The 5,072-nt window shown below is 28.5% G+C and overlaps 1 protein-coding gene across 1 annotated transcript in view; it reads left to right on the forward strand.

The window, feature by feature from the left end:
• Positions 1–5,072, forward strand: part of LOC102675588 — a 27,856-nt gene that overhangs the window by 18,726 nt on the left and 4,058 nt on the right. The window lies entirely within an intron of this gene.

The following is a 5,072-nucleotide window of genomic DNA, read 5'->3' on the forward strand; positions in this document are numbered from 1 at the left end:
GGATCGTTCGTGGAAATACATCCAATATTACCAATTTATCCAATTTTTCTTATTCCTCTCATACGCCATTATACTATCAATCTTCATACCGAGAGAGATCTCATTCACAGTTGGCTTTCATCGTTCCACCTCTTGAAATTATAAGTCTAGATATCAAGCGGAGATAAATTCATATTTTTCTCTCGATGGCCATCTTCGAAATTCAACATATATTGTCGTGAATTAATATGAAAAATTTCGCATCGACTATTCTTTCTTTCTCGCGACTACTGTTGAACACCGTTCGAGAAACGTGAACGGCGCGTGGTTCGATCGGGAAAAATAAAGCGAATATATATAATAGCGGAACGAAGTGTCGATATTCAGTGACCCGTGGCGGATCAACTACGCTACATCAAAAACTTCCCATATTGAACGGAGATAGCGGATCGTTCGATTTTCACGTAATCGAGATCGTTCTTCCTTTTTCTTTTTTTTTTTTTCGCCGTATCAGCGATCGAATTGCATCGATGCAACTGACACAGAGGGCAATGAGACAATGTGACGAAACTTGATCAGACCATTGCTCGATTTTCTCGATTTAACATACACATTGATATACAGGATGGAGATTACTATAACAGTCGATGAAATTTTAATAAACGATGAGGAAACTTAAATGTTGAAATCGATATATAGAAAGTGACATAAGATTATAAAATGTGTAGAGAAATGTTTTTCTCAAGTAAGTTCGCGATTAAATTTGTGAAAAAGTGAATATCCAAGAATATATTGAAAATCGATTGAGATTTAGAGTAGAATTTTCGAGTAGTTTTTGATACATGTTGATATTTTGCAGTTACAAGATCTGAACTTTTTTTTATACCCTCTTGATGTAAATTTGGAGTTATCGTTTATAATTGAACTCTGCCAAATTTTCTATTAAGCAGTTCATTGAAAGTCAATTTCGAAATTAGAAATTATATAGATATTATTTGTTTTTAATATTCACAAGTTTTCACATTTCAACGATTCTATACCTAGAAACGCATTAAGATTCAAAGGAATACAAGAGAGAAGAATATAAGTAAGGAAAATATTATAATTCTTGGAAATTCAATATGATAATTGATTTATAAGATATTCAATTCAAAAATTATAGATATGCAAATATATTAAAATAGAAATTGAACACGACAAAATTATAATATTCAATACATATGTAGAGTCATACAATATCTCAAAATACGACTAATCGACAGTTAGCTGAAAGATTATATCGATGTTTAAAGTTCATTCAATTCAGATAGATATAGATCTGAATTGTTTACATGAAAATGATTACATGAAAATAAAAAATTGCGATTAATCGCGGATAAATGAAAATTAATAGATCAATAATTAAATAATGAGAAAACAATCAGTGAATCGATAATCTAAGATCCAAGAAATTGAACGATAATCGATAAATTTTAAGAATTATCGAGTTAAGCGTAAAAGTTTTATAATTATTCTTTACTATGTTCTTTTTTTTCTTCTTCTTTTTTCCATTAATCATAACGTAATACATAATGTTATCCGAATGGACTTTGTACAATAGATCTATAGCTTTTCATTATATTATTTCCACAAGTTATTAAATCATTAAATGTCGCGGAACTTAACAGAGTTCGCAATCATGTAATAGTTCAATAAACCGAATTCTTTCGAGCTGAATACAATACACATTTTTATTTTTATTTTTCAAAAATCGAATGCTATTCGATCGTAAAATTTATTTTTGTACGGACTCGAAATAAAAACCTTGCGTCTCTGGAAATAAAATTTCCCGACTTTGTGATCTGAAGAAAAGAAACAGATATTTTTGGCATTCTAGAAAACTATTAATATTACACTCTATCTAAAAATTTTTATATTTTTAGTCGATATTTTTAATCATTAGCTCGCATAAATGACAAAATTTTTAATCTAAGAAACTTCTAGGAGATTGATTTATAAATAAAAAAATCATTACTCACCAAAATTATAAAATATTTCTGAATTTAAAAGATTTGAAGATTAATCGTGAAAAGAAGTGTAAATATTTATATATACTTTTCTTCTTTTAGAAAAAAATCTATTTGAACACTACTCCTCTACTTCTCTACGTTATTGTCATCAATTCTTTTGATCTTCTACTTCGCACACGTACACACACTCTCAAGTTTCTTCAACCATCTGTTGCCAAGTTACATTTCCACAATGAAGCCTTATTAATTATCACTCAATGACGATAATTTCTAGAGAGAATAAAGATACCATTGAATCTTGTTCTAATCTTTTCATTGGTCGCTTTTAAAATCGATAATCGACTCTTCTCAAAATATTGGTCGACTATTTGGATAGGTGATTATTGAAGAGGAACACTTTAACCGCTTATCGTACTCGTAAATTCACGTTTCTATTGCTTTTGTCTCTCTGATAAGGGCACGCATCTTTGTTCAAACGTGTAAACGATGGTATTTATAGTGAGCAATATTCTCTCTTCCTCCGCGAGCGAAAGACGGAGAAAGTGTTGCGTGCGACCGTGGTTGTTTCATGGCTCGTAATAGCTATTTTCCTCGAATATCATCCGGAAATTTTCGTTTGTTCCCATTTCACCGTGTATTTCAAAAGTGATTCGTGCGTGATCTTCGCGTGATTCTACCTTGTTTCGTGTCAATTACTTTCAGCGATTCCAAATTAAAGTTTATAAATCTTCGTCATTTTGAAAGAGACATTTTTGCTTGACATATCGAATAAGGTATGGTTTCGATACTCTATTTTCCGCATTATAATTATATAAAATAGAATGAACATATAAAGTGAAATTCTAGAATTTTTTTTTTCTTCTCTTTTTTTTCAATTTTTTTTTTCAAAAATAATCATTTCCAATCGACGCATGATCACATTCAAAATTTTCTTAAATTCTACAGAGTACGGTGTATAATTTATAATACAAATTTCAAAATTAGCAGTGCTAATTAAAAATTAAATTAGCAGAACAAGTGCAATCAAACAGAAAACAATCACGTGGATATACTCCAGCTTTAACAATTGGATATTAATTTCGAATTCGTAGAAAAATTCTATTCCCTCCGCAGCTTATTGCAATTTGCATTTCGAAAATATAAATCCTGTCCGATGTTAATCCTTCACGGTCGAAACTATTCGCGAATATATTTTCATGAAAAGAAACGACGATTCAAACGCGATCGTAAACGTTTTATAGGCCTTTGTCGGTCTAACGCGGCTTCGATATTATCGAGGCGTCCTCGAGGGCGCGGATTCTTCTCCTCTAAAAAACAGAAGCCGTATTCGAGAGTTGGCCGTTCGTCTTTCGCGGCCAAAGCTTTGCAATCGTAAAACGTGTATACATCCCTCGAAAGAAAAAAAAAAGGATTTATTTCTGCGTAATTATACCGCCTCGAAAGAAACACCGTACCACTGTATTATTAGTTATTATCGAACGCAATACACACATTGAAACGTTGAAAATGATCTACATCTTTTTCATCGATAACCAATATATATTTTACGTTTCTCTTTTCTTTCTTTCTTTTTTTTTTTTTTTTTGTGAAAAATATTGAGAAGACTGTGATTTCTGTGCGGTTTTCTTTTTTTTTTTTTTTTTTTGAAAAATCTTGAGAAGACTGTGGTTTCTGGGCGGTTTCTTTCTTTTTTTTTTTTTTTTGTGAAAAATATTGAGAAGACTGTGATTTCTGTGCGGTTTTCTTTTTTTTTTTTTTTTTTTGAAAAATCTTGAGAAGACTGTGGTTTCTGGGCGGTTTCTTTCTTTTTTTTTTTTTTTTTTGTGAAAAATATTGAGAAGACTGTGATTTCTGTGCAGTTTCCTTCTTTTTTTAATTTTTATTCTTGTTTTTCATGGCTTGTAGAAATTTTACTTTTACAACGTTTCTCGTTTCTTTTTTACTTTTATTTTAAACTTTTTGCAAAACTTTGGTACATTATTTCAAAGAAATAATTAATTGGGAAAAAATAGGAAAAATTTAATTTAAAATAATTTAAAATAATGTGATAATTGGTAAAATAGCCAATTATGTGATGCATTCGTTGTAATTCCGGTTTTAACGATAAAAATATATATTATATGCCGCAATACTCGTTAATTTGTAACATACTCGATAACATACTTGTTCACTTCAGTGAAAATATAATAATGATTAAGTAATTTATTACCTTGACACCGGTATAAAAAAGTTTTATTCGTTTTTTTATTCATTTTTTATTTTATTTTCAACGAATTTTTAGTAATCAATTTTGCAATGAAAAAGTTGAATAGATTTTTATTATTGCTTTTCAACCTTGAACTGAAAAATAATGATTAAAAAAAATTTCTGAAACATGTTATTCCACAGAGTTTAAAAAGTATGAAACTTTGTCATCGAAATCTGAAATCATCCAAGTTCTCTCGTTATCAGTTATCTTATCGATCATTTTTCTTTAGAGAGATAATTTCTTATCGATATTATTTTTGTTTTTTTTTACGTTTAAATTGTAAATTCGCATGTTCTTCAAAATCGCTATCAATGTTTAAAAAATTTGCTCATATTTTCATATATATTTATATATATAAAGGTAAATAACATGAAAATTTAATTTTTAAATTATTAAATTAAAATTTTTAATAATATTATCTGTATTAATTAAAAAATTTATAATTAAAATGACTTCCTATAATCATTCTCTTTCAATAATTTGATCAGATACTTCTCCTAGAATATAATTATATGTATCAATTAATAGTATAAATATCCACTGAAAGAAGATTAAAAATTAGAATATATTTTATGTTCTTCTGAAAAAAAATGAAAAAATTAACACAGTCAGTTGTTAATTAATATAAATTACTTGATTTCATAAAAATCTAATTACACTTTGATATTAAAATTTCGAAATTGTGGAAAAGTGGAATTCATCAATTTTTCATAACTTCAAATTATATCTTATAAATGCACAATATCACTGTAATTTCCAATTCTCTCTTTTTCTCAGAAAAAAAAAAAAAAATCCTGAAAATTATCTAACGCCATCTTTACAAATTTTATATCGTA

This window comes from Apis dorsata, unplaced genomic scaffold (assembly GCF_000469605.1).
Source record: "Apis dorsata unplaced genomic scaffold, Apis dorsata 1.3 scaffold_169, whole genome shotgun sequence".
In the NCBI taxonomy this organism is placed as follows: domain Eukaryota; kingdom Metazoa; phylum Arthropoda; class Insecta; order Hymenoptera; family Apidae; genus Apis; species Apis dorsata.